The sequence below is a fragment of the Nyctibius grandis genome, chromosome 1 (genome assembly GCF_013368605.1).
Source record: "Nyctibius grandis isolate bNycGra1 chromosome 1, bNycGra1.pri, whole genome shotgun sequence".
In the NCBI taxonomy this organism is placed as follows: Eukaryota; Metazoa; Chordata; class Aves; order Nyctibiiformes; family Nyctibiidae; genus Nyctibius; species Nyctibius grandis.
In genome coordinates, this window is record NC_090658.1 from 63425231 (window position 1) to 63449272 (window position 24042).

General features: G+C 40.0%; 1 long non-coding RNA gene across 4 annotated transcripts in view; it reads right to left on the reverse strand.

Annotated features, from left to right (window-relative positions):
- The window catches only part of LOC137671270 (uncharacterized), a 72189-nt gene extending 48692 nt beyond the window's left edge, over nucleotides 1-23497 (reverse strand). For all 4 annotated transcript variants that reach the window (XR_011049406.1, XR_011049409.1, XR_011049412.1 and 1 more), the window contains exon 1: nucleotides 23425-23497. This is a non-coding gene — a long non-coding RNA (uncharacterized lncRNA). The remainder of the gene's footprint in view (nucleotides 1-23424) is intronic.
- Between the last annotated feature and the right edge of the window lie 545 nt (nucleotides 23498-24042).

Consider the following 24042-nt stretch of genomic DNA (forward strand, 5'->3'; position numbering starts at 1 on the left):
GTTCTGTTAACCTGCTCCCTCACCCATTTCCAAGTATGCAAGTAAAACATTGTTCTACTCCATTGATAAGTTCAGCATCGTACTTTCTGGAACAAAGTTAAACCTTTTTTTTTTTTTTGCCAAATACTCTTCTCTGTCTTCTTGACTGCCAGGCAATATTTTTCTTCAAGGAAAAAATAAACATATATGTCATGTCTCAGTACGACTCTTAGTGTGTGTGCACATACACTAAAGCCTAGCTTAAGAACAGAATACATAACATCATCATTTTCAACAGTGATTTGAAAACATAAAGACTCCCCAGACTATTCCAAACTACATGCAGAATATCAACATGATAGACAAAAGAAGAAATCTCAAAATGTCAAGAAAGCATACTTAATAGATTTTTTGGGAAAAAAATTAATTACAGTCTCTCATTGAATGGTTTGGCCCTCAAAGTATTCCACACACCATTAGAGAAATAGCAAGGAGATTCAAAAGACCGTAACAAAGAATGGAAACAACAAGTGTCATGCTTCATAAAAGACCAGACATTTGGTTCAAATAGAAATTATTACAGCATAAACTAAGGCAATCCCAAATGTCCAGAAATCATAGAACCGGTTACAAAAGAATAATGATATTTCAACTAGTCATGGAAATCTTTTTTAATGATAATGTATTGTATTTCTTTCTTATTTGTGTGTGGCTTTTGTATCTTTAGGGTACACTCTGCTCACATACTCTTCAGATTGAAATGAAAGACAGAAACAGTTTATTGATGATGCAGTCACAATGTTATACTGGCATACTTGGAAAAACAGAAGAAAAATTGGAAGAATGAAGTTGCTTATTTAATCACAGGATTCCATCAGCTGAGAATTTAATCAAGATACCAAAATAATACTGTAGAAGCTAGCAAGCACTTACTAGGTTGAGTTGGCTGTCTTATAAAAAGAGTACGACAAATACGTTACCATATGTCTGATTGCCTGCCTGAGAGAGGGACGGATGCAGAGCTGACCCACTGGGAGAGGCTTTGTCCGTAGAGAACAGCACCCTCCCCAACACCATACTGGTGCCAGGTCCAGGTGAACGTTGCGGTTTCAGTCTGCATCCTGCTCTCTAACTCAGAGAGTGAGAAGCTGTCTCAGCATGGACGTCCAAAAGCACACACAGGTCACTCTCTAGCTCATTTAACATAGATTATAAAAATAGCATGATATTTGCATCCTCTTCAAACATCTCATTTGAGAGTAAAAATTCATTCTTTATCATTAGTCACCACAATCGAAAGCTCATTATCGACCCTAATTCTGGTTTGAATGTGATCTTAGCAATAAACCAAAAAGTATTTTCACCCTTCTACTACCCTCCTTCAGGGCAATCAGCCAAAAAGCAAGCTAACATCGTCGCCACAGTTTGACACTGTAATCCTGCCCAACATTTTGCTTCATACCATTGCCACATGTGCATGCAGAATAAAGCGGTGCGGAGTGTTGTGCTAGGTGGAACTGCACTGAAACAGTCCAGTTGTTCAAAAGTTTCTGCTTTGAATGTATTTCCAATATTGATGGCAACCTTGTCACAAGCAAGCCTGAAATACCGAGTGTGGTGAGGAACTGACATTGCTAAAAGTGAATGTGAAGACGTTTCATTAAAATTCTGTTCTGTCCACTTCTTTCCCTGCTTCACGTGCTGTCAGGTTTGACAATGCTGACAACGAAGAGGTTGGTGCTGACAGGTGATGACAATGGACTAGAGCGAAAAGAGAAATCTTCCAGATAGAAGTCTAGTAACATTACATGTTTTGGCTCTGTGAACCCAAGTGATTAGAACAAGGGAATAAATAAGCCCCGATGTGAACGGTTATTCCCATATCACAGGCTCTGCATGAATATATTAAACACGGAGGAGAGAACCGAGCAGCACACACAGGTTCAAGTCTGACTCTCTGTATTTCCACAAGACATTAAGCATAAAGACTTTGCCAGATTGACCATAGGTGGGTTAGTTCCTGCTTTAAGGTAATCATGAAGCCAAAACTTAGGAAAATAATAACTCAGTCTTGCTTTCAGATGACAAATAGAAATAAATTCCTCAAGGATTTGCTCATGATGAATGATACCTTAAGGGTAGTTTGCTAATTACTGTAGAAATAAAATCAGACACAGCACATTCCTGTTGAAGCAGTGAAACAAGTATATTTATTCCTGTATAAATGTAGCCTTGGATGTTTTGCCACCAAACTTTTTTGCAGAGGTACAGAAACATGAAAAACTGAACGATCTGTCAATATTAAATATATTCACAGTTAGTCTAGCTTGCAAGGAAACTGAGAGGAGGTGATTTCAAGAAGGTGCTTGATACTTCGAATTTCTACCTAGTCATTATGCCAACAGTTTGGTCTTATCAGAAAGTAGCATTAAAAAAATTAAGGAGAAAAGGAAATGCTAGGACAGAAGCAAGCATTTAAATCAAAAAAAAAGGAATAATGATGCTGTAGAGCTTCTACTTCTCATTCTTGTCACTAAATACCCTTCCCTTACACAGCCCACTTTAAAATGAAGAAGTGGCATCCGCTGTCTTCCTGAGTATATGCATAATTATAGATAACCGGCTTACAGGTATTCTGGTCTGCATTATTAAACTCATCAACTGAGAGTTGTTTGTGAGGCTCACTCACTCACAAAGAATTGTCCACTTCTAATGACGTTAATTAGTAATCTTTGACCAAAACAGGTCTGAATACTTGAGCTAGCAGCAGCAATCTCGACCCTTGTCTTAAGTGACTTAAAGAGCTCAATCTGTGTAGCTTATCAAAAAGATTGAGAGGTGACTTGATTACAGCATGTAAGTACTTTCACAGGGAGAAAATACAAGGGCTCTCTAATCTACCAGAGGCATAACAAGAACTGGGAGCTGAAAACTGAAGTCAAGAAAATTAAGTGAGAAATAAGCACACCGTTTCTTAACTATAAGGAAGCAAACCACTGGAACAAGCTCCAAAGGAAATAGATTCTTGAGCTACTAAGATCTCAAGAACAACATTTGGTGCCTTTCAGCAAGTTATGCTTTAGCCAAACACAGAGCGCTTCAGCTGAAACACAGGTTATTGTGCTCAGCTACAAAGTATCTGGGGGAATTTCATGACCCACGATAAGCAATAGGTCAGACTTCAGCACCTATTACTGTAGGAGAGGTAGTATTGTGTCACGGTTTAAGGCTGGGCTGGCTATTAAACCGTTGGCAGACGCTCTTTATTAACCCTCTTCCCCCCACCAGAAGGGGAAGGGAAAGAGAAAAGGGAGAGACACTTAGGGGGTGGAAAGTTAAAACAGTTTTAATAAACTATAATAATGAAAATAGCATAATAATAATATTGGAATAATGGAAATTGATTAAATATATACAAATACATACAAAACCAAGATCGAGCTCCCCCAACGTCAGTCACATCACCACCAGTGCTGCAGGGCAGGCTCAGGGAAGGCCCAGGCTGGGCCCAGCGACGGTCGAGAGCTGGATTCAGGAATGCACGGATCGGGATCGGGGGCAGCAGGAAAATGGACAGAGTCCTCTTTGGACACTGGCCATAGCAGAGGGGGGCGAGACCCTCGTGATCCCCCCGCTTTATACTGAGAATGACGTATATGGGATGGAATACCTTCGCTGGTCAATTTTGGGTCACCTGTCCTCTCCACTCCTCCCTGCAGGTGCGACCCCCCTTTGGCTCTTCACTCATAAGCAGTGAGGAATTTAGCAGTGACCTTGGTTTCTCTAAGAATAAGTACAGCAAGAGCCTTTCTGCATAACATCCCTACCGGTGCCTCAGTGATAACTATAAACTTCGAGCGTTATCAGTCCTGGAAGCAGACACTGTCTGCAAAACACACAGTTAGTTTCAGAAAGTGCAGTTACTTAGAAGAAGCTTGGCTGAAAGTAAAAATCACTGAAAGGAAAATTGGCCTGTTTTAGGCCAAACCAGGACATATTGTCAGATGACGTTGCTGCAAAACGGGCAAACTTTCAAGCACACGAGCCTTCCTTCAGGTCTGACATAGACTGAGGCAGCAATTTACAAGGCTAAAAACAAGTTGATAACAATTGCTCCAAGTCTGAATGCTACTACTTTTCTTCCACACCCTGGGTTAAAATGGTACAGGGTAAAAGAGAGAGATATTGATGTGGAGCAGGGTACTTCATCCCATATCTTTTTTAATGAGTGCTAGTGAAAAACAGACTAGAACCTGCTTTTTAATGACAAAACATGAACAGAACAACTGCTGCTTATTCTGTTGCTGATCCCAGGTGCTTTGTTAGCTTTGGTAGAACCTGCAACAGGAATAGGGAATTGTCTAAGCATATTCAGTCCTTTCTTTGTATTTTGAGCGTAAGGGAACTCTGAAAGCTTTCTGATGAGAATCGCAGCTCAAGCTCATCAGCTTTTTCCTAGTGTTCAATTAGATCTTGTCATGGCAGAAGGAGGCCAAATTTAAAGCAATATCAAAGGCTCCATTACCCATTATTAGTCTCCTGAATCATTTAGTCGTCTTCCCACTCAACAGATCATTGATTACAAGCTAGTGGTCAGACAAACCCTCAGCAGGAGGTTCATAAGCATTATTCCATTATATCAGTGAAACTCTGTTGAAATACGACAACTGAGAAAGTCCAGAAGTTTTGCCCTAGTAATTGTCGAACAGGATTTTCCCATGGTCCCATCTGTTGGCTTTCACTTTAAAGATTAAGCTCTGTGTGTAGTATGGCAATAATAAGGAAAAAGTATTTCGGTCATTTTTGCTATGACACTAACAATAGATATTACAGTTGGCAAAGTATTCAAGCCACTTATAGGCAAATCAAATTTTTAATTGTCTTTATTTAAGCAGGGGAATTGAGAATAACTGTGCTGTGATAAATGCCAAAGAGAGTGCTACCTCACCTGCAGATTTCCAACAGCAAAATTTCACCGGCTTCAATACACTTATACCGTAAATGAGGTACCACGTAGGACTGTCTCATGATCTCAAGATGTTTACTCAACCAGCCTGTTATTTAACCTGTTATTTATTGATTGTCAGGTGAAGTAAACTGTTTGCTGGAGCAACATCAGTGAGTTTGCTGTACTCCTCTAATTAACTGGTCTCTCTTAAGCTCTGTAACTTAAGTAATACTCTTAGTAACAATGTTCCCAGAGCTCCTTAAGAGGAACCTGAGAGTTTTTAGCTTGTCTTTTCTAACTAAACCTTCTACAGAGCTCCACTGATAACTAACAAACAAAATTTGGTAAAAGCACTTAAATCAGCACATACAGAATGACAGACCGGAGTTACGCACTTGCACTGCCAAAGATCAGTGTGGTACTGGCAAACTTTCCCCTGTCCATCACTCTTTCACATTTTACTGCTATCTTGTGCCCCAATTTATGGGCAGGAAAAGAGAACAACTTTACAGACTGTTCCTACAGACAAAGGATTATCAGAAACATAGCCAATTTCAGCTCCTCTTGATCCCGACACAGACTGCACAGTTAATACCAGCAGTGCAATTAAAGCACATTTTGTGAATTGAAAGAGTGCACCAATCCATAGCTATTCTTCAGCCAATAATCAGTACAGCTACCGATAACTCAGAATTGCATGGACTGGGGTAACAACGTAGTAGTAACCAGGTAACAATTAGTTACTGTGCAAGCAACTGTGACTTACAGTAATAGCAGCTCATAATAGTAGGTGCTTACAGACAGTGGCTTTGATTTAGCAAAGGTGTTTAATTAGAATTTAAAACACTTGCTTAACAGAGTGCTACAGCATAATGTAGCAGGGATGGTTTATGAAAAAGGCCAATACTAGATGTATTTTAACTGGTAAACAAAGGTAAGAGAAAACTCCATGAGCTTGCAAAATTCTTCTGTGGTGTCTTCATAACATCTTTGTACTTAGACCAGAATTCTGTCAGCAGGTAATCTCACCTCTGCAATTATATTAGGCTGCTGAAATCACATACTTGTGTATATATACAATTTTACCCTTCTTATTACAATGTGCGTGGCTACTGCTTTCTAACAGGTATGGATACACTTGCAGAGAATGTTAAATCCTGTGCTGATTTAGTGCCTTAAAATAGTTTGAAATATAACTCCACTGAAATCTGTTAGGAAATAATCCATTTCCCCAGTGATCATAGTTCCAGATAAACTAAGTCCTCAAATAATAGAGACTACACATTTTAGCAGCAGCAGTGGAAACTCAGTGTAGCAAATGAGTGAGTAAAAGTTCTTATCCTCACAGAAGTGGAGAAGAAATCTCAGTGGTCAGATCTCTCCAATAAAAATGATAGACAGATGACTAACAAAGAGAACTTTCATTGAAACTCATGTCCACCTGTGAGAAGTGTACTGAGTCTGGTTGGGATGGAGTTAATTTTCTTCATATGGGCTTTTATGGTGGATTTCTGACTAAAAAAGTGTTGATAACACAGCAGTGTTTTGGCTATTGCTGAACAGTGCTTGAACAACATCAAATCTTTCTCTTTCTCTCACTCTAGCCCCTCCAGAAAGTAGGCTGGGGCTGCACAAGAAGTTGGCAGGGCACACAGCTGGGACAGATGACCCCAGCTGACCAAAGGGATATCCCATATCATAGGACACTGTGGTCAGAAATAAAAGCTCAGGGAAAGGAGGAGGAAGGAGGTGGCAGGGGGGAGAGGAGGGGGTTCAAGTTATGGCATTTGTCTTCCACAGTAACTGTTAAGTGTGCTGAGGCCCTTCTTTGCTGGAACTGTCTGGAACTTGACTACTGGTGGGAAGTAGTGAATTAATTTCTTCTTTTGGTTTGCTTGTATATGAGGGTTTTTTTCACTTATTATACTGGCCTTATCTTGATGCATGAGGTTTCCACTTCTGATCTTCTGATGCTCTCCCCAATCCACTGCAGGAAGAGTGAGTGAGAGGCTGGTGGGTATTTAGTTGCTAGCTGGGGTCAACCCACCACAAGAAGGAAAAAAGTCCAAATACAGAAATCATGGGCAGAGAATAAGAAGATGGTGAGAATGACTGACAGAAGAGACTTACGGACTGTTCAGTTTCTGCATTTGTTGAATCCCATCCTACCTGAGGCAGAGAGGAACTGGCTCTGGAGTGGCAGATCAAAAACCCTCAGAACATTTCCTTTCAGATGCCAGGAACACAAGAGGGCAAACAAGCCATTCAGGTGATGATAAAAACATTTCAGCTAGTGGATGGATGCTTAAAATCCAGACTCAAAATATCACCAAAAGCAGAATGATTTGATTGTATCTAACCTGAGGAAAGCGTAGGGAGTGTGACTAAAGAAGAAAGAAATTAGCTGAGCTGAATGAAGGGGTCAGTTAAGTGTACACCTTGTAGAGGCATTCTCCCCACTTATTCCTACAGGAAGGGAAAGATAGAAACATACACATCAACCACATAACTTTTTTTTTTTTAAACAGCTTAAAGCAAATCTTACTGTACGAATGGAAATAATTTAAATAAATTCCTTTGCACTTCAAGCTCTTGTGACTTTGCTGAGAAGTCCATACTGCATTCCCAAGCCTCCATCTGCCAGGCCCACAGGACAGGGCAGAGATGGTTTCCCTTGGCTCTGCACCACTTCTCAGGAGCAGTAGAAGTTTGGGGAGGGCAGAATCACCAGTAAGAACAATTTAAAAAAAAATGCTAATAAGCTTTTTACAACAATGTTATCCACCAGCTCCCAGGAGCTGCTGCTGGATATTGTAGGAGTCTCATTACAAATTCCCAAGTCTTTCAGTACTTTGGGATGCACTAGGTATGGCTATGAGAACTTGTCCCTCACCACAGACAAAGCAAGGTGGCAATTAGAGATGTACAGCACCATTCCTGATGTCATCCCTTTATTCCTCCTGGAAAATAAGAGCTCTAGGGTTCTGCAGTACAGTGATATTTTAGAAAGAAAAATGAGCAGCAGATCTTTCTTTGGGACTGCTCAAAAGAGTCAAGCATAATTTCCATAGCCTAAATCACATCTTTATTCTGGTATCCACTGCTCTCCAGAGAAAATTAGAAACTAGGTTACACAGGAGAAACTGTTTGCTGTTCTGTCTTATCTTCGCTAAAAATAATAGATTTGCTCACCTTTAACCTTGTATTAGTTACTGCACTTAAAATATATTCCACACCTCAGGACCACATGTGACAGAAAGAAAGTTTTGCTGAAAGCTTAGTTGTCCACTTAATGTTTATTCATAAAGAGAAAATACTGGCATTTTTTCCCCTCTTAAATTATCAAAGATCAAATGGAAAAAACTAATCACAGACTTGCTTTGGTATTGTTAATTGATGCTTCACTTTTTTATACTTCAGTGTCCAGCCTAGCTTGTTTTTATAATAACTATATGATTACTTGAGAAGATCACTTGTGAAAGGTGAGGGGACCACAAAATAAAGTCTTCAGGAAGTAATATAGAGGTAAAAGCATTTGCAAACCAGCTGTGAGGGCAGAGGCTTTATTGTAAAGAGATGGGTGTTAACAATGACCAAACTGATTAGAAATATATGAATAGAATCCTCTCAAAAATGTCATTTTTTAAAAAAAAAGTTTTGTAGAAATACACGTCAATGAAACTTAGGTCCGGGGTGGAATTTCTGCTTAAGATGACATACTGTAGAGCATTCACCTGTGTGTGAGAGCCCTTACTTCTAATCTGACTGACTTAATGCAGAAATGTAATTCTAGGTTTTGCAGTTCCCAAGTAAGTGTCAAGGTGATAAGATACAGACCCTATATTTTACAAGCACTACAGCTAAACGTATTGCATCTGTATAAAGAAATTATCAGACTATGGATGAAAAGAGAAGTATCCATAGGCACCATTCAAGTATGAAAACAGGAGCACAGTTCATCCTGCTTCAAATCAGACACTGAAAAGAGACCAGATTCTTACTTTCCCCTGGTGACTGTAATAAGAGCCTTAGGTCACTAGTTCAAATACAGTATGAGCTACAGAAAAATAAATGCAGGTGACTTCTTCCCACACTTTAACTTTACAGTCTGTCCCTTAGATCCAGGTGAATCTAACCAGATCATTAGAATCTGACATGATTCCTGCACGTGGGATTTTTTTTTTTTGGGGGGGGGGGGGAGTTTGAAAAATTAATAAGTCTCAAATTTGCTTAGCATAGAAACAAAAAGAAATATAAGATCTTGATAATTTGAGGAGGGAAGAACTCAGCTGTTGTATTTCAGCCAGCCTTGCTAAAGCTGAGCAAAGAGTACTGAAGCAACCTGCAGGGTTTGAATTAATATTCATTATAAAACAGCAGTAAGAGTACACAGGTGCCAGAGACCTGATGACTGAGGAGACAAACCAACAATGCCTAAAGCATATTCAGGTGGTAGAATCCTTCAAAATCAGGTCTAGCTGCAGGCAGGAAAGAAGAGGGACCTGTCCCATTTTTCTCAGCTACAGAGAAGGAAATACAGTTTTTGCAACCTCATATATGTGTGTCATCCAGATCCTCAGACAGTCCCGACTACCAGACTGATAATGAACTCCTGGTGAATCCAAGCAGAATATTGTCAGACAAGATAATAAAAATATTTTGAGCCAGTTACTGCTAGCTTTTTTCCAGAAACACAGAAATAGCTCTTATTCTTATCTGCATTGTGTCTTTGGGAAGATGACACAAAGCAGACTTAATAATTAATTTCTTGATATAAAATTTTCAAAGAATTATAGTGTCTAAAATGGTTTAAAAAGTGTGTAAGGACACTCTGAATATATGAGCATGTTTTGCATTATGTAATTTCATCTATGAAGGTGATGACTTCATACTGGGCTGGTGTATTACTTTCACATCACTGGTACCTAAGAGTGCTGTTAGTGCAGGGATGTTTCCCAGAACTCACACATCATACCCAACAGACAAGGATACGTTTGCAGAGGGTATGTGTTTGTGAACAACCACATAAACAATTGTGCATTTTTATTCTTTTGTCTGAGGGGAGAGTATTTTTAATGACAGCTTCTTAAAATCAGTTCAACAGTTGTTAAACAAGATTAATAATATATTACCTGTACGATTAATTTATTTTTGTAATATTTAACTAGAAATTAAAAAAAAAAAAGGAATGTCTTTTTGGCATCTCACACTCACAGATTTCCTGGAACAAGAGGAAATTATGAAGATGAGAATGCCATGTTTAACACGTTCCAAAGACAGTTTGGAGTTACTTACTATTTTAAGAGATGCATTCCCAAGATAAGCCTTTATTTTTTTTATTGAGTAATAGGAAGTTTCAAGTAATTATTATTTTCATGGTCTTCAACTTATGGGGCTCATGTACCCTAGGAGATTAGGACAGTGGCCCTGACCTAGTTATCTCATTTTATAAAATCAGTCATTCATTCAAGACTTAAGTCATCTTTCTCTAATTAAGAGTTTCAGTAAGATTTTACATGATTTGATCAAAAAAAGAGAAGTATTCTACAATTCCAAATTTCACTTAACTACAAAAGTCTTGCAGAAACATTGAAACACAAAGAAGACTAAGCTATATTTAAAAAAAAAAAAAAAAAAGGAAAAATAAAGAAAACCAAAACAAGATCATAAAGTCTGTCAGGAAGTCTGATACAAGTGTTACAGGTGGTACACAGCTGAAGAAAAAAAACAAATCTATTACTTTAGCTCAGACTTATTTCTATGAGAACATATTTGATCATGAAAACCAGAGAAAATTGGATCAGGACTAGAATTCTTCCTAGAAACATCCAGCTCTATCATTAGAATAAAACTTTTCTAAATAGTAGGCTTTTAATATTAGACTTTTCTAGTTTTCAAAGTTTATTTCCTTGCCCGAAGTAAGGAAACTAATATACTCTTAAGTAGATCTATAATTTCCTATAATTGATTGACACAAGGACTTTCATTTAAAAAATAAAGTAAAAATGGAGGTTGGTGGACTTTAAACTGTGTAAAGTAAATTTGTAACCTTGGCATTGCTGTAGACCATCAGTGTTAGTGGTAACACAATGTCTTACAACTCTGGAAAGTAATCTGTAATTTGCTGTATGTATGGAAACCTCAGTCCCTCTGGGACAATAGTGGATCTACATTTTCAGCTCTACAAAGACTGGAAGATCTGAATGCCATGCCTGCAAGTAAGCCACTAACAGAAAGAATCAAACATATGATTTCTGTGTGGTTTTGAGCCTTTATAATTTAAGAGGAAACACCTGTATTGCCTAGCTGTCAATATAAGAGGAAGACACATCACCAGCCTTAGTGGAAGCACAGCTTATAGAATTTCCATTCCTTTTTTATTCAAATAGAGATAAATATTTGTTGCCGCTTGTCTGCAGCAAGCTCCGTTCGGTTGCTGGCTGGCCTGAGGCTATCCGCACCCCAGGGCCATTGAGCACTGACACCAATGTGAGGATGCAACAAATGGCGTTTATTTAACTGCGCAACAGCCTTATATAGTCGTCTTGTCCCGTACGAACTCGCACGATAATGACACATCCTGCTCCTTTCGCCACGCCTACCTTCCGTTACAGCCCGAGATTTTCCGGTCGCCGTACCCTAATCTACCTACAATATTGGGTACATGAAGATACTTAAATTTAAAGCAAAAGTAAGGTAAATAGTAAGAAATAGTGTGTGTTCCAAGATGGTTACAAGGAATAGTACATACCTCCAGTAAACAGAAGATAGCAGTGCTTACTCTGCTAGTTAGGAAGGCTGAAAAACTCGACAGTTCAGAATACATATGTTGCAAGCAATTGCATTAGTTATTCCGCACATGTGTGGGTAGTGGTGAATTTGCAACCTTAGACCTTAGGGAACGGTGAAACCATTAGTGGCGGACTCTTGTGACGTGGAGAAAAAAACATGTCTGCAAAAGTACAGAAATAAGAAAGAAATGAAAGCAGAAGTGTGATGTGGAACGAGTGGCGTTCCTCAGCGGTCACTACTGGGACCGGTGCTGTTTAACATCTTCATCGGTGACATGGACAGTGGGATTGAGTGCACCCTCAGCAAGTTTGCCAACGACACCAAGCTATGTGGTGCAGTCGACACGCTGGAGGGAAGGGATGCCATCCAGAGGGACCTTGACAAGTGTGAGATGTGGGCCCGTGTGAACCACATGAAGTTCAACAAGGCCAAGTGCAAGTTCCTGCATGTGGGTTGGGGCAATCCCAATCACAAATACAGATTAAGCAGAGAATGGATTGAGAGCAGCCCTGAGGAGAAGCACTTGGGGGTGATGGTTGGCGAGAAGCTCAACATAAGCTGGCGATGTACACTTGCAGCCCAGAAGGCCAATCGTATCCTGGGCTGGATCTTGGCCAGCAGGTCGAGGGAGGTGATTCTCCCCCTCTACTCCACTCTCATGAGACCCCACCTAGAGTACTGCATCCAGCTGTGGGGCCCCCAACATAAGAAGGACATGGACATGTTGGAGCGAGTTCAGAGGAGGGCCACAAAGGTGATCAGAGGGCTGGAGCACCTCTTCTATGAAGACAGGCTGAAAGAGTCAGGGTTGTTCAGCCTGGAGAAGAGAAGTCTCTGGGGAGACCTTATAGCAGCCTTCCAGTACCTGAAAGGGGCCTACAGGAAAGCCAGAGAGGGACTTTTTACAAGGGCATGTAGTGATAGGACAAGAGTTAACAGTTTTAAACTGAAAGAGGATAGATTTAGATTAGATCTTAGGAAGAAATTCTTTCCTGTGAGGGTGGTGAGACACTGGAACAGGTTGCCCAGGGAAGTTGTGGATGCCCCCTCTCTGGCAGTGTTTAAGGCCAGATTGGATGGGGCTTTGAGCCACCTGATCTAGTGGGAGGTGTCCCTGCCCATGGCAGGTGAGTTGGAACTAGATGCTCTTTAAGGTTTCTTCCAACCAGAACCATTCTATGATTCTATGATTCTAAGTCTGGAAACACAAACACACAGAAACTTGGAACAAAGAGAGGGAGGGAAGATGGTAGAGTGCTTTAATGATCTCAGAGAACTTGTCATGAAAGAAACAATGTGATACTACTGGTTGATAAATGCTGCTGACCTTCATGGAGTGGGTTTGCACATTTTGGTCCATGCATCCTGATAATTTGCTGAAGAATCATTTGCTATAGTGTCAGTTTCTGATGTCATTATGTTGGTGCCACACCAGGTGACGTACACTTGTAGTGTGCCATAGCTTATGCACATGCTAATTTGAAAAGTCAGTAAAATTAACAAAGAAACAGAGTATTTTGAGCTGGCCAGGACTAAAATGCTGAGGACTATGCTGAGAGGTAACTAACAAACAAGAAGAAATGTACTTGTGAATTTTATTAGCTCGTTTTCTAGAAACAAGGAATCCCCAGAAGACAAGTCAGCCTATCAACACAATAAACAGACAGCAATTGCAGAAGAGATGGGCGCCATACAAATATGTATTACATTATGCATCCTCTCCCCGACAGGGAAGCAGTAAACAGCAACTCTCTTCAGAAGTGGGCCTCTGTCCTGGTAGGGATGTTGTGCAGTAAGGCTCTTGCTGTACTTATTCTTAGAGAAACCAAGGTCACTGATGAATTCCTCACTGCTTACAAGTGAAGAGCCGAAGGGGGGTTGCAGCTGCAGTGGGGAGCAGACAGGACAGGTGACCCAAAATTGACCAACGAGGGTATTCCATTCCACACACGTCATTCTCGGTATAAAGGGGGGGGATCACGAGGGTCGCGCTTTTTTCTGCTATGGCCGGTGTCCAAGGAGGACTCCGTCTGTTTTCCTGCTGCCCCCGATCCCGATCCGTGCGTCCCTGAATACAGCTCTCGACCGTTGCTAGGCCCAGCCTGGGCCTTCCCGGAGCCTGCCCTGCAGTGCCGGTGGTGACGTGGCTGACTTCAGGGGAGCTCAATCTTGGTTTTGTATATATATTTGTATATATTTGATTATTTCTATTATTATTATTATATTTTTTTTTCATTATTATAGTTTATTAAAACTGTTTTAACTTTCCAACCCGGAAGCCTCTCTCCCTTTTCCCTTTCCCTTTCCCTTTGGGGGGAGGGGGGGGGATAACAGAGGGCATCTGCCACAGGTTTAATAACTGGCCCAGCTTTAAACCGTGACAGCCTCCCAGAGCCCACTTCCACTTACATGCAGAGCAGTCTAATCCCAGGAAATTCAGAGTAACTCGGACGAAAATGAATGGTACAGCTTGCCCCTCACCTTTACCACATTAATTTCTTTCAGTCCTTTTATGGCAGATAGTTTTAAGTGATTTTTTTCAGTTTATTTGGAGCATAGGATAGGATATTTTCTTGCTCACTAGTCAGATCTGACAGTTTCTGTCGTTCCTTTTTCCTCCCTGTATTTGTCTGCCTTCTTATCCCTCTATATCTTATCACTCTTATCTATAACCTGTCCCTCCACCACATGATTAGTTATTTTCCTACTTTGTCAGAATAATGAGGGGATTTAATGATACAATTCTTATTAAACCAAATTGCATTAAAACATCAGCTACCCTCTTTGAAAGTTACGAGTTTAAACTAGACAACATTAAATTCAAATTCCTGAGAGAGATGATTGTTTTGTGCTAGATCATGCTGGCATAGTCTGTATTTTCTCTGTGCCTTCTAATGAGAGACCTATTTCTTTTGTGGAAGAAAAATTGTTTTGATAACAGGTGAATCAGCTAAAAATACACTCCTTTAAACAAAGCGGGAAATAAAAGCTGCATCCTTGTTCACTGAGTTTTTTATTTTTTCACACCTTTTCAGTTGAATAAGAGCGGGGAACATAAATATTGCCTGCTGTGTTCTTTCTCCAGATATAGATATCCACAAGTTCAGATGCTGGAAGAGATGTCATGTGGCCGTTCCAGCGCATGTCATTATACTATAAATAGCTATCCACAGGCATAGGAAGGAACCTTGTTGTGCTGCTGTTCACAATGATGACTGACTGTACTAATGTTTTCCCTTTTGGTAATATAATCTTAGTTAATGACTGCTTCCCTCAGTACTCTATTTTTGGAAAGGATATTTAATTATATGCCTGGTTTATCATTTCTTATATTAATTACATCTAGAGGTCATGTGTTAGCACTTTTAATATTTAATGTTTTGAAAATAAATTAAAATACATAATTTCAGGATAACTAGTTTCCAGATATTACAAAAGGATTACAGAAACAATTATGCTCTATATTGTAAGTCTAGATGACTCAAATGGTGGCTAAATGGAGGCTGGGTCTTTCCTCTTTAGGATAACAGTTCTAATCCATCTGGTTTACTAGAGACAGAAAGCCAGTACCAAATATGAGGGGTTGAGTCATTTGCTGGAACAATGAAACTGATTTAGGCTGGGATTTTCAAGGCATCCCAGAAGTACTAATTTCCTTAGGTACCACTGGAAATCCTAGTCTTAGCTCTTTTTTCACTTCACAAAGTCATTCTCAAAGAGTAAAATCCTCACTCCATTGAAATCAATCAGAATTCTGCCCTTGACTTCAGCAAGGCCAGAATTCAAACTATTCAGGCCAAGTCTTACTTTGTTCATTTCTTTTTTACAGCAGACAGTTTCCAAGGAGTGGACTGACTGTGTATGAAGCGTTGTTTCCAAACTCTTCAGGATTTTTTTTAATGCATCCCAACTTATGTATTATTACTCGCTTTGTGAGTAGGGGAACGATGGGAGGCAACCTTAGCAAGAAAAGGCTGAAAATAAGAGAATGATCTGAGTATGAATAACGCTGTTTGGATATATTCATTTGTTGAAAGACATTCTCCAAACTATTAGTCATGCTGTGATAGATTTTAGAAATTCCAGCACTGCTCAGGGTCTTAAATTCTGGCAATACCTGTAATGAATGTCGCAGCCCAACAGGATTTGTAATTAAGCTAGTTAGAAAAGACAGGTGAAAGCTGAACATCATCACTCCTTTTTACAGATGGAGACCTAAGGCACAAAAATCTGAAATGGCTTTTCAGAGATCATATAAGAAGAAAGCAACCAATCCAAGAGCTGTGTTAGGTCTTCAAAATCCTCGTCAAGTATAGCCATTTAACCTATCTATCTATAGTCACATTTTTGTTCAAATACTCGCATGTTAAATATTAAAACTTTCAAACAATACATCTGAGCTTAAGTAGTACACCTAACCAAGTCATTCTCAGAGTTTAAATAAATGGCATTTGATTCTGTTGTAATTCATCTCTACTGAGCACAAATTGCTAGGCAGGATCCTGCTGATGACACCAAACTGGGTGGTGAGGTGAATGCTTCAGAAGAGAGAACCGTCTTACAGAGAGAATTGAACAAACTGGAAGAGTGGCTACCAAGAACAGTATGAAGTTTAACAAAGAGCAAAGTTGTGCACCTGGGTCAGAATAACCAAAGAGCCCAGTACAGGCTAGGATCTATGTGGACGGGGATTAGCCTTGCTGAAAGTGACCTAGGGGTCCTGCTGGGCAACAAGCTGAACATAAGTCAGCAGTGCGCTGCTGCAGCAACAAAGGCAAATCAGATCCTGGGCTGCATCCACAGGAGCATTACAAGCAGAGCTAGAGATGGGACCATCCCACCCTCCTCAGCACCTGTCAAGCTGCACCTGGAGTACTGTGCCCATTTCCAGTCCCCACAATTCAAGAAAGATATGGACAGACTGGAAAGGGTCCAAAGGAGGGTGACAAAGATGTTCAAGGGGCTTGAAAACCTGCCGTGTAAGGAAAGACTGAAGGAGTTAGTTAAGTCTTTTCTCCTGGAGAAGAGAAGGCTCAGGGGGACGTCATCATAGTATTTCAGTACTTAAAGCATGGCTTCAAGGAGGACAGAGGCTCTCTCTTCACAAGGAGCCACATAGAGAAGACAAGTGAGTGCACTGGGAGTGGTTTCATCTTGATGTAAGAAATAAAGTTTTTGCAATAAGAACAACCATTCGCTGGAACAACCTCCCCAGGGATGTGGTAGAGTCCCCCTTGCTGAAGGTTTTCAAGATGCAGTTGGACACAGTGTTAAATAATCTCATCTAGGCTGCCTTTCCCACGAAAGCTTAGACCAGATAATCTTTTGAGGTCCCTTCCAACCTGGGCTATTCTGTGATTATATGATAAGTTAATAAATCACAGTTATCAGGAATTGCTAGTGCTGACATAATTGTCAAGGATGCTAATATTTATATATCTGAATATAAAATAATTCAATATTTAAAGATTATAAGACTAGAAGCAACTTCTTCCGTACATCCCAGTTCTTCTGATTTGCACTGTGATAATTTTAAAGTGTTATTTATCATCCCCTCGGCCTCTTCACACTTACTCATCCATTTGTAATGTTTTTAGGAGGTGCACTGGCAAACTGTTACTCTTCTGGCCATGCAGGATATGATCATATCCCAAACCCCCATATTTTGCTCTATTCTTGGCAATGGCAAGCAATTTCATTCCAGCCACTTGCAACCCACTCATTTCTCTTCAGGGGGCAATTATATTTTCTGCTCAAATCCTGCTATGAAGAGAGGCTGAGAGTGTTGGGGCTCTTCAGTCTGGAGAAGAGAAGGCTATGGGGAGACCTTATAGCAGCCTTCCATACCTGAAGGGGGCCTACAGGAAAGCTGGAGAGTGACTTTTTACAAGGGCAAGTAGTGATAGGACGAGGGGTAATGGTTTTAAACTGAAAGAGGATATATTTAGATTAGATATTGAGGAAGAAATTATTTACTGTGAGGGTGGTGAGACACTTGAACAGGTTACCCAGAAAAGTTGTGGCTGCCCCCTCCCTGGCCATGTTTAAGGCCAGATTGGACGAGGCTTTGAGCAACCTGGTCTAGTGGAAAGGTGTCCCTGCCAGTGGCAGGGGGGTTGGAGCTTAGATGATCTTTAAGGTCCCTTCCAACCAAAATCATTCTATGATTCTATGATTCTATGCTGCAACATGGAAAAAAGAAAACAACTGTAAAGCCAAAAAAAAAAAAAAAAAAAGAGTGATTTGATTCAGTCAGAAAGAAACTCCCCAGAAACATCTGGCCATCATCTTCCTCCATCCTGGTGGATCTCTATCCAAGTCCATTAGACAAGTAGGGTTTTCTAGTCCTTGAACTTTTGGGTTGAGGACCAGATTGGACGGCTTATGCTGTGACAGCAGGCAGTGAATGCCCATCTGCTGAAGCAACAAGCTAGACTAATGCTTTAAAGATTCTGTGTGAGGGAATAAGAAGGGACAGAGTAAGAGCACAGGTGAGAAGATAACTGCAGCTTCTCCACTGAAGACTCTAAGGGGAAGATGGGGATTTTTTGCAAAGACAAGTCCTTGAGGGAATTTCCAGAGACTTTGTTTTGCTTTCTGGGACAGAAAGTGGTTCAGTTACCAGAATATATCTCAGACACTGGGAACTATTTTTCTGGAATTATTTGCAACCCCAAAAAGTACCAGAATTGGACTTTTACATCTATCTCCCACAACAGAGCTAAATGAATTAGAACTGCTGAGAGGGAAAACATTTACTGATACAAACAAACTAGGACCACAGTATATGAGGAGAGCTGAGCATGCAATTTTTCCTGCTAGCCTGACAGCTTCACACACTTTCTCAGATTGAAATGCTGAAAACACCTGCCTACAAAGAATTGACCACAGCAGCGATTTGTCGGAGGTAGTCAATATAGGATAAGGAGAAATCCACTATGACTTCTTGTGTCACGGCAATAAGATTGTTAAATTTCCAGTGAGTAGTGAGTCATCCCGTTTCTGGTTGAAATCAAATCTAGTGAATGCAAGTCTTTTGTCTTCGGCAGACTGTGAGGAACTTTGACCTGCTTGCAGTGATGATTGTTTTTCATTTCACAGTCAAAATGGTTAAGAACTAGTTCTTTGGAGTTTCTCGGTTTGTTCTGCAGCTCACTACAAAGAAAACCATTTCTTGGAATATTTTTTCTCCCTTTAGGAGTGCCTTATATAAGGATCCCTGCATGGAAAGAAGCCTCTGAACTCTGTCTACCCATGAATCACCAGGCAGGAGTGAACATCTTCTTCATTTAGCATGCTGTGCTGTCCAAGCCCTTAATACAACAGTCCCTTGACTTCCAATCTTTGGTTTATTGAGCAGCAGATTATTTTTGGCTCATGAACTAATTACTCAACATGTACCTTAGAAATGTAAAGGGAAAAATGAATACAGGAAAGCAATTGATGATCAGAGGGCTGGAGCACCTCTTCTATGAAGACAGGCTGAGAGAGTCAGGGTTGTTTGGCCTGGAGAAGAAGACGCTCCAGGGAGACCTTACAGCAGCCTTCCAGTACCTGAAGGGGGCCTACAGGAAAGCAGGAGAGGGACTTTTTACAAGGGCATGTAGTGATAGGACGAGGGGTAAGAGTTTTAAACTGAAAGAGGGTAGATTTAGATTAGATCTTAGGAAGAAATTCTTTCCTGTGAGGGTGGTGGGACACTGGAACAGGTTGCCCAAGGAAGTTGTGGATGCCTCATCCCTGGAAGTGTTCAAGGCCAGATTGGATGAGGCTTTGAGCAATCTGGTCTAATGGAAGGTGTCCCTGCCCATGGCAGGTGAGTTGGAACTAGATAATCTTTAATGTCTCTTCCAACCCAAGCCATTGTATGATTATATGATTAAAGTGTTAGCTGGAAGCAGAAAGTGAGATTTGGGCTGAAAACTTTAAGATAATACAGGAATCTGTTTTAATTCTGAATGTAGAGTCAGAGAGAAATACTGCTGACACCATCTGGTCTTCAACACTCAAATTCAGTGAATAAAGCATTGTGTTAAATTCCTACTTCATTAAATCAGCTGTTTAGCTATGTTGTGTTATGCTACTGCAGCTCCGATCTGCATTTACAGTGTTGCCTGTAATACCTTGTAAGGCAAACAAAATGCCTGAATTATGGGTATAATGTAATGCAAAAGTCAGGCCAGCTACATTCTTGTCTAGTTAAGTTCATTTTTACATTCTTTACTGAATACTTGTTGAGCAGTATATTATTTTAATGTAGTGTTGGGGTTGCGAGGAGCAACCGGCTTTCCCAAAAAATCAGAACAACAGTCAAAATACCTCTAGAGTTTCACAAGAAAAATTTCCTTGTCAGCACCATTCAGGAGCCGTTAAACATAGGAGCATGGAAAAAAGTCTAAGAATAGGGCTATATCTTTAAAACAGAAAGTTACTCTTGAGAGGCCTTAGATTGGCATCACTGGAGATTTTGACAGATGATTAAGACAAATACCATCTGGACAAACAACATCAAAGTGCCCCCAGTATGCTATTGTCTATCAGTCCTGGCCCTTAAACGCCAGCTGTAAGTGACTGTCAAAATAGGATGGGTTCTGTCACAGGCCCATTTATTCCCCTTTAAAAGGACAACATGCTTGACAGTGACTCTGTTCTCCAGAAATAAATGTTAAAAGAACTGTTCTCAAACTTTTCCTTTAAATGTGTCTCCTGATCCCTGCAATGAACTTGGTTAACTAAGCAGCTGGGATATTGTGCACACTGCTTATTATACTGATCACTAACATTTCAGCCCTCATTGTAGAGATCCAAGTTTTGTATCTCATATTACACTTTGAATATAAATATAGCAGGGTATTTTTGTTCTGTTCTTGAAGTGCATGGCAAAATAGTGGGAAATCAGTGTGCAGGAAGAAATTAACAAGAGCACATGAATAACATCTTTTTATGCAAACTACCAAAACACTAAGTTCATTGCACTGTTCATATGAAATACTCCAAGAAGTGGTAAGACAGGAACAGTTCTGTTCTCTCCTAAATATTGATCTTTCTGTGTTTACAGAATTTTGCCTAAAGCCTTTGGTTTATGATAGATTGTTAGGAGACAAAAGACAGTTTGAAGAGTGTGACACAGAGGGGAAAAAAGATAAACTTTTTGGTGAGTCCCTCTAAAACATTCATTATGTGTCCGTCTATCACTGCAGAAAGGAAATTCAGTGACCTAGCAGTTCCTGACAGTACTTTGTCGTTGCTTCCAATATTTAGAGTCATTACAGAGATATGAAGGTCTCTATGCACTCAGAAATGCCCTTTGACACCAATGTCAAAATTAAAAGGACAGCATGGGTTACTTTTTCCACCTTTTTTGTATTTCACTGCCCTTCTAGTTATTGCTAACTCAGAACTGTCAGGCTGATTTTTATTCATGGAGCTCATATAGATCATCTTCTTGGCTCAGAAATACAGCAGATTTTATCATTAGTTGTTTCCTAAAATATCTTCAACCTCTTTTTAAATCAAGTGATACAAATAAAATATAATGCAAAATAGAAGCACATTTACTAGGAGTTTTTTGAGAAGCGCTGCGTCTTTGGTTATTAAAGAGCATTTTTGTTTGCTTGCAAAATAAAGGAATACATTTGCCAGTCCCTTGACACTCTTTTGCAAGTGTATGCGCCTGATATGAGTTCTGTCACAAGCCAATGGGAAAAATTTTTGTTGGTGCCCATTGTGAAAAGATTGGCAGCACATCAGTGTTTATATCCCATTACAGGTCTCCTGAGCTGCTTATCTTTCTCAGTGCTAGCACTCATCTTAGACAAATCCTACATCCTGCCGCAAACCTACTGCCTAACTTGGGTCAAGTCACTCGGGGACAGATCCAGGCACAGTGTGGCAATGCTGAGTACAATGGTCATGCTATGTGGTTACGTTTAATCCAGTATCCTCTCTCTGACCACTGCTACTAGGAAAGCGAGGTGCAAAATCTTATGGTGTAAGTGGGATTTGCCTTTGTTTGCCCCTTCCCCCTGGTAAAAGGAATGGTGTCAAAAGCCAAGAAGAAAGATAAAGGAAAGTGAGAAAAATAAGTAAACAAATAAATAGACTCTGGAGACACAGAAATCCACCGAAGACATTTCAGTAGAAGTGAGGATGAAGAAAGAAAACATAACAGAAGGGAAAATTATAGAAGCAAGTAGCAAAGAGGAAGTATTAAAGAATTACAGAAAGCATTAAAGAATAATGATTACAGCATTCTTTGTTGTAGATATCTGATAAAAAATGAATCTGTTTGAATGAAGGTGTCTCAAAACCATATAGTCAAGGTATCTATTTACTCTGCATCTGTAATCTCATGTTTCAGCCTGGACTTTGGCCCAACCATATTCTGAACCCACTATTTCATCCAAATTAAGACACAGGATATATGTCTGCATGGCTAGCTATCATGGGCACCATAAGTATGAAGACAAACAAATTGAATCCTAGATGATCTTACCTCCTTCAGACTGAAACAGATCAACAGAATTGCTCACATGATTGGTACCAGTTTTAGAGGTAGGTCAACAACTAACAGTTCTGTAAACTCATCTTTCATAGTCTGCTCACACAGCATGAGGATCTGAGCTCCCTCCCACCTTGTCCCCTTAGCCATTCTGGAACGTGACTGAGGAGGGGATAATGACAGATCCACAAATATTAGTCAGGGTTTGTATTTAAAGTCAGTGAATGGTGAGCTCAGGGACAGTTGTCAGACTTTGTCTCATACCTGGGATACTCAGTAGGGATACAGTTCCTGACACCAAGAATCATGTTCTGTGAACCTCAACAGCAGTTTAAAGATCCTCAGCGTGGAAGAAAAAAATGCACAAAGAGATTTAAGGTGGTAGCATAGTATGGATTTCCTCTTGTGAAAATGTCTTTGCTGTCACAAAACTGCATCAGATCTTGAACATTCCTTCCATTTAGTTCATTTTTATTGTATTAATAAAATTATGACTTTCTAAAGTCATAATTTTATTAATACATCTATTAATAAGTCTAAAGTAAAATCAGATTTGATAACTCCCACACAGAGAAGAATAAACTGAAAGCCAGCATGCTAAAAGTGTTATAATTTGCATTCATATAGTGCCTTTTATCAAAGAATCTCAAAATATTTTTAAAATGGCTATTATTCAGTTTTCCAGAGGAGAAAGCAAAAAAAGGGACACAATCACGAAGATGAATACTTTTCAAATTGGATATAAATATTAGATATGGAAAACATGGCCCAGCATTCAGAATTCCTGAAAATCTACAGCTGCTAGTACTTCTGAAAATCAGACCATAATTGGCTTTCAGGTCACAAAAGATATTCACTAAAATTAACCTCTTTTTATTTAGACTAGTTGTTATTAAAGATTTTAATTGTTTAGGATTACAGCTGGTTGAAAAATGAAAATTATTTTCATGCAGTATTTTGAAGACTCAGGTTTGAGTTAATTCCTAAGGATTTGAAACAAATTGATTTTCATTTCATTTCTATTTATTAAGCAATAGTTTACAAGACAATGATTAATATTATTTCTCATTTGGCTTTCAGATAAACCAAAAGGATTATTAGAATTATTAAGAGAGTTATTTTTAAAATTATAAATAATTCCGAGCCTTCCCCTCCCCAATCATCTGCAGTTACATGCTGACCAGAGATAAGTCAATCTACTCACAGTTTCTTTGATTCTTGGAGCAGTAAGGAAGGGGGTCAGCAGAACTGCTACCTTGGACTTCTGGAGGGCAGACTTTGGCCTGTTTAGGAGCCTGATTGGCAGAGTACCTTGGGAGGCAGTCCTGAAGGGCAAAGGAGTCCAGGAAGGCTGGTCACTCTTCAAGAAAGAAATCTTAAAGGCGCAGGAGCAGGCCGTCCTCATGTGCCAAAAGACAAGCTGGCGGGGAAGAAGACCGGTCTGGCTGAACAGAGAGCTTTGGCTGGAACTCGGGAAAAAAAGGAGAGTTTATGAGCTTTGGAAGAAGGGGCAGGTGACTCAGAAGGACTACAAAGATGTCGTGAGGCTATGCAGGGAAAAAATGAGAAGGGCCAAATCCCAAATAGAATTTAACCTGTCCACTGCCATAAGAGACAAGAAAAAAGGTTTCTATAAATACATTAACAACAAAAGGAGGGCCAAGGAGGCCCATCCTTTATTGGATGCAGGGGGAAACATAGTGACAAAGGATGAGGAAAAAGCTGAAGTACTTAATGCCTTCTTTACCTCATTCTTTAGTAGCAAGACTAGTTGTTCTCTGGGTACCCAACCTTTTCAGCTGGAAGACAGGGACAGGGAGCA